Raw genomic sequence first — 10704 nt, forward strand, 5'->3', positions numbered from 1 at the left:
ACTTTGTCTCTCGGGCATGCACACATCTCTTCCCCCGCTCTCCAGGTCTCCCGACATCTCTCTTTCCCAAGCACATGCACTATCTGGAGTGTATATTTCTCATACACACAAAATTTCGCCGCCAGCGTCTATCTCCCAAGTTATGTGGTTCTCGCACACTCACCTCAGACACCACCCCCACTGCAAACAAGCACACTTTGTCTCCTTGTGCACCACTCTCCTCTTTCCATCTCTCCCACATGCGGACCCGCCCCAGCTCCTTCCATGTATACATATATGCCGTGACTCTTTCCATAGCTCCCTAATGTATCATCGTTCTCAATCTCGCACGTTGATCTCTACACCATCTATTCTTGATCTCTCATGAAGTCCCTATCACACACACGATGACTCGCTTCCCTTGCGTCTCCGTACATAGGCCAATTTCGAACAACATCAACATTGTCTCCCTATCTATACGCCACTTATGAACACAAACAACCCCGCTCCCCCTCTTTTCCTCTCTCTCTCTCTCTCTCTCTCTCTCTCTCTCTCTCTCTCTCTCTCTCTCTCCGTCGCTAGCTCTCTCTCTCTCGCTCTCACACCCCTCTCCCACACACACTCGATGTCTCTTTCAAATAGTCTGCTCCCCGCCCGCACCCATGCTATCCCGCTACTACACATGCCTTTGTCTCTCTTTGACACACATGTCCCACCATTCCCCTTCCCTTATACTAGGTTTACATCATTAGTGGTCTCTCTACTCCAAATACACACACTCCCTCTGACACACAAACACGTACACAAACACACACAAACATGCACAAACACCCATCTAGCTATCTGGATCCTTCTTTTAAGGCACACACCTTGCATATTCTCTACAGCTCTAGATATGTATATACCCCCCTCTCTAGCTCAGATGCACACCAAAATTCTCCATCTCTCTAACACACACAACTCTCCCCATGCCCGCATGTGTATCTCACACACTCACTCTCTGATTATGTCTATGTGTCTCCACGTTACACAACACAAAGCCCCATGTACATGTCTCTCTCTATCCTCCACACACATAGACACAAAGAATCTATTATCATTGCCTCAGTCTCTAGAGATATCACACACGCACACTCTCTCTCTGTCTCTCGCAAACACGCTGTTAGGACTCCGATCCTAAGTCACACTGATCTAGCATGTAACACATCATATCACTTTGCGGCCTCACGCACGGTATTCCCACGGGTGCCACCTTACCTGGCCCGGGACCGTTTGCGCCTTTTGGCTCACGTATATGATAGTGTCGCTAGCATCCATATGACAGAGAACCCAGGCCGACATTACTAGTCGTGAACCCAAAGTGGCACTAACTTACAGGGACAGGCATACATGACCCAACAACGAACATGTCGGTCATCAGCGAGTGAATCCGGGCTGTAGCAGTTGGGCTAACAGGACTCCGGTAGACACCGCGTGACATTTCCCCGAAGGGACAGACACAGGAACGAAGAAGGACACATGCCGGCCAGCCTAAGTGTTCCGGAGCAGTAGTAACTGGGCTAGCAAGACTCCGGTAAACCAGGCTGTAGCAGACTACCATGGCTCAGTGGAAGCACCAGCCTACATTTCCCCATAAGAGAGGCTACCAAGGATAGACAACTAGGTTGTCGGATCCCACACATACCAACCATTTCAATCATACACACAATATGCTCGATATGTATAAATACAACATGGCATCACAACAAAACTCTACGACTCAAAGTATTTATTCATTAGGCTCCGAGGAACCAAGTATTACAAACATGGGTCTCATGACCCAACATACAGAGCATACAAACATCAAGCGGAAGCATAAACCTGTCTGAGTACAGACAACTACAAATGAAAAAGGCAGAGAAACCTGACTATCTACAAGACCCTCCCAAGGTACAAGATCATAGCTAAGGTAACAAGCTAAACGTCGAAGTCCACGCGGAACAACTAGTGAGACTGATGTCTCTCTGAAAAAACATAAATTAAGCATACGTGAGTACAAATGTACCCAGCAAGACTTACATCAGAACTAGCTACATATGCATTAGTATCAATAAAGGGATGGTGGGGTTTAACTGCAGCAAGCCAGCTTTGACTCGGTGGCTATCCTGAACTACGACTGCAAGAAACTCTTTTGAGGTGGCGCACACGAGTCCACATATTCACCAATCAATACACCACTATGGATCCGCTCCCTACGAGAACGCCATCCATAGCACTCATGCTTATCTTGCGCATTTTAGAGTATCCACTTTCACTTGTCTATGAACTGTATAGGCAACCCAAAAGTCCTTTACCGCGGACGCGGCTATTCGAATAGATCATTTATAACCCTGCAGGGGTGTACTTCTTCACACATGTTTCCACCACTTAGCGTCTGCACACGACATGTGCTCGGCAGACTTCAAGCGAAAGCCGACGTGGGAGTAGACCATGACCTGACTAACCACACAAGTCTCTAGTCCAGGTTTATCGCCTATTCAGGTTCCATCCGCAGGATGTCCGGCCGAGGTTTCCACATACGGCCCCGAACGATGTGTACAGGGTTTTGTGACACCAAATGGGCGCTCAGCATACCCGGCCACGTGCCTACCGCATCACAGCCCACCCCTCGGGTCAGCGCTGCGCACGGCCTCCAGCATACTACAAACACCAGAAACTACTTGCAACTCCTGGACAAAGGACAGGGGCGGTTAATAAGTCGAGCGGGGTCATATTTCAGGGCCCAACATGTGGTAGTAGCTGTTCATGGATCACAAAGAACTTAGTTCCTGAGGACGGTTTCAATGAGACAACCCACCATGTACTCCTACATGGCCTCTCACCGCTACCTTTACCAAATCGTGTTCACACACTTAGCTCTCAACAGTAGGACATGTTCACCACATTCCAATTCATCCCCGATGAATCAGACCTGACTCAACTCTAAGCAGTAGCAGGCATGACAAACAAGCATGAATGAGTAGGCACATCAGGGCTCAAACAACTCCTACTCATGCTAGTGGGTTTCATCTATTTGCTATGGAAATGACAGGTCATGCAGAGGAAAAGGGGATTCAACTACCGCAGCAAGTAACTGATGAATCGTTGTTGTCCTAATGCAGTAAAAGAGAGCAGGAGCGAGATAGTGGGATTGTATCGGAATGAACAAGAGGGTTTTGCTTGCCTGACAGAGTGGTCGAGGGGTACTGCCCTTCAACTGGATACTCATGAATATCCTCGGAAGCAGAACCTACCAGGGAGATTACACCGGTAACACAATCAATGCATGGCGATATGCAACAATATGATGCATGCACATGACATGGCAAAATGAGTGTGTTGGGCTAATGCAACTACAACCAGATGGGTTTGAGCCATTTTGAACCAAAGGTTCAACCCCAAACTCGTCTTAAGAACTTACATAGTGCTTTATCATGTTTTGATATAAATAGCAGGGTTAAGTTGCTTTAACATGCATGAAACCAGTATAGATGGATAGATTGGATTTTTTCTGATCATTTTTCATATATAAATCTTTGCATTTGGAGTCACAGATTAATTTTTATGATTTTTAGAAGTTAGCACTACTTTTTGGAATTTCCCGAATAAGAATAAAACCAGAAAAGGCATTACTGTGTCAGCATTGCATCAGCACTGCATCAGCAGGTCAACTGTGTGGTCCAGGTCAAACATGACCAGTGGGACCCACTAGTCAGTGTCACAATTAGTTAACTAACTAATTAAGGTTAGTTTAATTGCTAACCTAGGTTTGACCAGGGGCGGGCCCCACATGTCAGTGACCCAGGGGGGTCAAATCCCCGGTCAACTGGGTCAAATCACCGGCGTTTACCCGCCGGCGACGACCGAATGCGGCGGAGGGTGCGGGTTGCGCACTCCGGCGACCAAATGGACGGCGGAGACCACCTAAGAGCAGCTGGGAGCAAGCCGCGTCGAGGGGTGGTGGTGGTTGAGCTCAGGATCGCCGGAAACGACACCGGCGACGAGTTTGGCGCCTGCCGGAGTTCGGGCGAGCTCGAACTCGACGCTATGGTGATCGCAGGGGCGTGAGGCTAGCTCCTACAAGGCCTACGCGGTGCGGTGAGTGCGTTGGACACGGTGGTGAGGCCGTTGCGTGGCCGAAGCCACCTCGACGACGAGCTTAGGCGGCGGCCCGTGCGGTTGCTATGGTGCACGAGAGCGAGAATAGAGAGGGGGAGGATGGAACAGGGCTCACGGCAATCTCAGCGGAGCAGACGACGAGGTCGGGGGGCAGTCGGAGCTGAGTAGGGCGGCAAGGTGGATCTCCGGCGACGGGTGAAGACGAGGGTGGTGCAGCGACTCCAGGGCGAGCGAGCGCTCGGGGCTCGGTCTGCTCAACGGAGTGGACGACGGTGGAGCTCGGGATGCGGCGGGGCGACGAGGGAGAGGTGGTGGCTGCGAGTTCACAGCGGTGCGGGCGCGGCAGCGTCGGCCATGGTGGGGGAGGGCGAAGGAGAGGTGCAGAGGGCGAATGGGGGTGTCGGCGAGGTTGGGGCAGCGACCAAGGAGTCGTCCACGCGGCGAAGCGGCGTCCGGGGTGAGGGAGGGGAGCTGGGAGGTGCGTGGCAGGCTCGGGCACGCCGGTGCTCACCTCCCTGGCTGCCTGGCGGGAGGAAGCAGCTGACTGGCATGGGCCAGCACAGTGCTGGGCCGCCAGGTGGGCTGCCAGGTCAGTTTTGCCAGGTAAGCCTCTTTCCTTTTTATTTTTTGTTTTCTATTTCTTTCTGTAACTTTAGGGCTTTAATTAAAATACCACCACTATCTCAAAAATCATGAAACTGCTCAATGCCACTGTTTGGATTATTTCCAACAGTAAACATTTTAGATCATGAGTATTTGGACATTTAAAATTTTATATAGCATTTAAATGCCCAAATGCAAATAAAGTATTATTTAATTCAGTGACCCTAAGCTATCCTAGAAAAATGTGAACCAATTTTGGCAGTGGTTCCAGACCAAGACAAAAATGATGAACATTTTTGTAGGGCATTTCAGGTTCATTGAAAAACTATTTTAGTAACCCTAGTTGGATTAAGTGGTGCTGGGGTTTCTGTCATCCCCATTTCAAGTTTCTGAGAAATTTAAACATGGTGCACACATGAAGGGCTAGCCTAGTGCATACCAGAACTAGGGATGTGACACACGCTCAACAAGGGTTTCCCCGTGAATAACTTACCGTCTATTCATCAACAGTCGAGGCAGTACCGCGAACACGAGACGTGAAAAAGAATAAATCTACTGTGCGTAGACCACCTAGTATGACTACTAGGACTAGAGCAAGCCAAAAGCACGCCGCCGTCACCCCCTCCTTATCGGTGATGGGAAAACCTTTGTTTTACACAGTCGAGAAGTCATTGTGCTAAGGCCCCACATGCTGCGCCGTTGAATAGAATGTAGATCCTAGTTTACGGAAACAAGCTAGTATCGATAATACATTTGTATCTCCATACTTATATTTCTTCTCTGATAAAAAAACCGAGTTGGTGATGATGGTATGCGTGCCATCTTGCAATAGACCGTCCGATCTATATCTGACGGATGGAAATTAAACTAAAAGATACCCGCACCTCTCTCCACATTTGCAGACAAGGCCTTCCCTCGTTCATCCTTATCTCCAACAACCTCATTGTTGAGGAATTAAAAAAGGAAGCCTCTGGAACAAACTGGCCTGGTGGCCGCTGCTGGCGTCGTCCATCCCCTTGCCTCCACTCAGTCCGACCACCAATCACCACCACGCCCCACTACTCTTCACCTTATCTCCTCTTTCATGAGATATCATTAGTTTTTACACATGGGATTACTCCTACATGGGTCAATCACAACAAGTGTTTTTATGCATCTTGATGTTCCGTGCAATGCACGAACATCTTGCTAGTACTCCTACAAAAGACTAAGTTGGTGATGATGGTGTGTCTGCCATCCGTCATTTCTGACCATTAGATCTACATCTAACGACTGTGAGGTAAGTTGTTTCCTTTTCTCACCAACATCCCACTTATCTACCAATTTGCCGAAAAACCCAGAATTAGTATCTTAAAACCAACCACACCCCTCCCTCACCTCACCAAAACAGCCCAAGGAATATTTTCTGATTGAAACATAATATATCTCTAGTGATATCTACGCTCTTATAAAAAACTGAGTTGGTGATGATGGTGTGCCTGCCATCCTGCAATATAGACCGTCCAATCTATATCTGACGGATAGAAAGCAAACTATGACAATTTTGTGAAAAGATACCCGCACCCCTCTCCACATTTGTAGATAAGGACTTCCCTCGTTCATCTTCCTCTCCCACGAGATAAACAGCTCGTATAAATGCATCCTGATGTTCCATGCAATGCATGGGCCTCTTGCTAGTATGTATATCAAACTTAGAGTGTTTTGTATCAAGTTTGTGAATAAGTATTATTCTAATTATGAACCCTTGCAACGCACGTGAACATTGCTAGTATTTCCAACCATTCCAAAAAATGCTAGTATTTCCATAGTTTCGAGTTTTCCATCAAGATATTAGTCACCCATGGTTGATATTTACTTTCAATCACGTACACATAGGCACTATGTAACTAGCCTTGCTTATTGACTTCCAAAGCTTAACTTTCACTCCTACTTACAATATGTAGAGTATTTAACAAAAAACTACCACTTTCAACCAGCCCTAGGAAGAAACTATTGTACAAAAAATAGCAAAAACATACCCAAAATTTCTTAATCCGTGCCAAAAACTACTACCTAGTGCTGATTAGGCTCGTTTAAACCCGTTTATGACAGGGTTGGCCCACACTTCCATGCTGACGAGGCAGCTTAAACCAACACATTTTGTTTGACCGTTGACACGAGGGACCCACATCTGACCTTCTATCCTATTATATTCCCCCTCAAATCATTATTTTCCTGAACATTACTTCAAACTGTACTGATGCATGTTCGTCGGTGGCGCCGGTGATGAGCGAGTTGGCCACCGCTCCGCCGGACGGGTCGGACGCCATGTTGGCCTACGCATGGGTTGGCAGGCTGGCCCGAGCGTGACTCACGCACGAGCAAGCCGCCGCGCTGGCCTTCGCTCGAGCCAGATGGCTGGCCTTAGCGCGGCACGCATGAGCAAGCCGCCGCGCCGCCGTGCCAATCTAGCTAGAAAACCTTGCAGAGAAGCAGCTGGACGGAGCTATCTTGGCTAGCTAGTGGCCGCGAGCACCGGATGGAGCTGGCATCCGGGCTGCCGCAAGATTGGCTCCGCACCGCCGGCGATTTTGACCTCGCCTTCTGCCAGCGGCGGTAGCTACGTCCCATGGCCGAGGATGACTAGGTGGACGGGCCGGAGGTAGGAGGTCACTCGGGGATTTTTGTGCAGACTGACATGTAGGTCCCACAAGTCATAACGCCTAACTTGTCGGTCGAATAGAAGGCTTTGACTTAAGGGGCGACATGGGTTGAAACGTGCATATAACGGCACTTTGTAGAGTAGTCGTTTCTTGGTAGGGCTGGTTGGTAAGGGCATGTACAATGGTTGATAAGGTAGTCTTAACTTAAGTCTGCCACGTATGCAAGTGGTAGTAGTTTCTTGGCATTATTAGTGGTTTCTTTGCATTATTAGTGGTTTCTTGTAAGGAACAATGTACTACTAGCGACAAAAGGCGAATCTAGGTTGCGTTGTACTCCAACGAGTACTACTAGTGGTCGCGGGAACTTATACCTCGTTTTGTGGGTTCGATCCCGGCCGAACGCACGACGGCCTTTTTTTTAAATAGTAACTTCGCTGCGAGCCAATATTGTACACGGGTAATTTGAGTTTTGAAGTCGAACGGACGTGTCGCACCACAATCTGGGTGCACTGGATAGCCCAGCCACGTGAACGGGTTTTCCTTCCCATCATCTCGTGGCTCGCGTGCTCACCCTAGTCGCACCTCGCTTGCAGCTTCCTCATCAGCTAGTAGCATATTTAAACTAGCGCCTCCCAATTAAGCCCGAGGAGCCGGAAAGCCTGGCGCGGCATTGGGAATTGTGCAATATGGCTCTGTACGTAAAGTGCTAGTACTCTACTAGTACTCTCTAGCTTGTGGCGTTGCACGCATGGACTTAACTCCATTATCGGCTCTGTAAAAGAAATTCCTCTTGACGTGATTTTTTTTTGAAACGGAGGCAAAAGCTTTGCCTCATCTCATTCATAAAGAAGGAGCTACTAACAAAGTTCGACGAGATTCATTACACCTCCACAAATGGAAGCGAAAAGCCTAGTCTCGCTGTATCAAATAACTCAAATGTTCTGCCCCCGCAGTAACCGTCGCTGATAAGCAGGCTGCTAGTGTGTGCGTGAGAGGATCGGCTGAGTAGGCCAGCTACACGCTTGAATAGAACACCGAGAGTACTCACTACGCAACTGTAATTTCCCTGCATTGATGGTACAGCGATGCTTCTAGAGAATAGTACTACCCTCCACTTCCAACTGTAGCTCCTTGGCCCTGAGATTAAGAGTTCAAAACTGGTGCACTATACTAGAAGCACAGTACATCACACTACTAGTTGAGAAAGTAGTACTAGTACTGCTACAGTAGGAGTACGTAGAAAATAATAGCCTCACCCCTTCGCTAAGGAACGATCGAGGAGCTACAGTTGGAAGGGACGAGGCCATGCGGTTACTACGCTCTTATCTCCTCCTCGCCAGTTCCCCTCCCCCCGAAGAGAAGGCAGTTCGTCGCTACTCCCATGGATTCGCCAGGCGGTTCTCTTCCTCGTCGAGGCTGGGGGACCTTGGACGACGATCCTCTGGGAGAAATCGCACGCTGCTCCGACGTCCTCACTGCCGCAAGACTCGGTGCTTCCTGCACCAACTTTTTCAAGATGGTGCTTAAACAGGCTTGGGAGAAGGCCATGCTTGTTGGTCTTCCATGCGTCCTCGAGGAGAAGGTTCTTCTATGGGACAATCCTTCGAACAGTCCACCGCTCCCTGGCCATGGTTGCACGTTGACTCCGCTAGAGTTGCCGATGTTGAGAGGTAGTCAGATTTTGTCCGATGAGTAGGTCAGTCATGGAGTTTGATCATGTAGTACTTAGTTATTCCATTTCCATCCCGTAATTTCTCCGCTGCCCACCGTCTTATATATAGGTCTGGGTCGGTGCCAATGAAGATTGGCTTACATACCTCCGGCCGGATACCACCATCATTTTGCACAACATCCAGAGCAGTGCGGCCGTACCTGTAGACCCCTTCTCAACCATTGGGATCGGCCTTGCGGACTGGCTGGGCTTGAATACGTATGATGATGCCTACATGAGATTGAAGAAGATAGCAATTGCGGACCCGCCGACAAAGCGACGCGGCTACAACGATTACTATCTCATCGTGGTGTTCGACATAAGGATTGCCATCAATGCAAGAGGCAGTAATGGCAGAGGCTGGCGCATGTTGGCCGCGACAGATTTGTACCCCTACACGTTCAAAGACGTCGTGCGCCATCTAGGCCACATCTTCGCTTTGACAAGCCAGAGGACTTGTTTCATCTTGTTGCCATCCTACGGTAAGAGAGATTACAAACGGAATGCACAAACCATCATTTGCATCCCTAACGGTACTCCATTATTTTGCAGGGACCAGTCATCCCCCGATCAAAATAAGATCGCCGATCCTGGATGTGCATTTGCATCCGCGATTCGGTCTAACCTGGAACCTTGTAGCTGACTTTGGCATATTGGGATCAACTATCTTAGCAGTCGTTACCCATGGTACCACTGATGTGCAACATGGTCACACAATCTACCACGATCGGTCCGCCACCATCTACCCAGGTATTCCATTTAGTATTGTATTTTTAACCCTCTCGCCTTCTCATTCGTTGTTGTACTACTTACTAGTACTAGTAGGAGTACTTTTTAGCTTGGAGGACGCGTATAGCTAGCTAGGCCCTTGAAGACCTGAACCCACTTGTTGCCACCATTTTTGTTTTTCCATGTCTTACTATCTCATCCATGTAGCCAAGAGTGGCTATAGATAATAAGCCGGTTATTTTACTTCGTCTATACCGGAGTAGTACTATTTGTTGCACAGTATTACTGACCGCCATATTCGAGCACAACATTATTATGCATGGAACATGACTGTATACATCACCATGTGACCAGATCTAAGATGCCGCGTGTACCAGATGAACGGCGCCGAGTTCGGCCCCCGTGATGCTACGTGGGTGTCGAGGAACACTCTTGGAGAGTACTCGCTTTTCATTGGGGACAGCTACCCCATTGTGAAGCGGATGCCACCTTCCGTGCACGACACCGAAGGCCTGCCGTTCATGAAGCATGGTTGTGTCTTTAGTGCGCACCGCCGGATGAACGACATGCTGGGACACGCTATCCTGATTTATGCCGCTTCAGCCTGGATGAGTCTCCATCGTGTGGAACCGGACTAGAAAGCTGTGACAATGATTCCCGTCGCCCACCGCTATGGATCGTGCCATCCATGAAGAACACCTGGGACTGGAACCTAGAGGAGGACATGTAGCCCATCTATAACGTGTAAGTGGGGTATGGTAAATTGTGAACGGTAGCGTTGTGAATATATGTATACTAGTCATGCACAAATTTATCACATGAATTGGAGATGAACTTGTGTGGCATACTGGCATTTGTCCTTTAGAATTTATTACCAGTAAATGTGTTATGTGTACGTGCAAC

The sequence above is a fragment of the Triticum aestivum genome, chromosome 1D (assembly GCF_018294505.1).
Source record: "Triticum aestivum cultivar Chinese Spring chromosome 1D, IWGSC CS RefSeq v2.1, whole genome shotgun sequence".
In the NCBI taxonomy this organism is placed as follows: Eukaryota; Viridiplantae; Streptophyta; class Magnoliopsida; order Poales; family Poaceae; genus Triticum; species Triticum aestivum.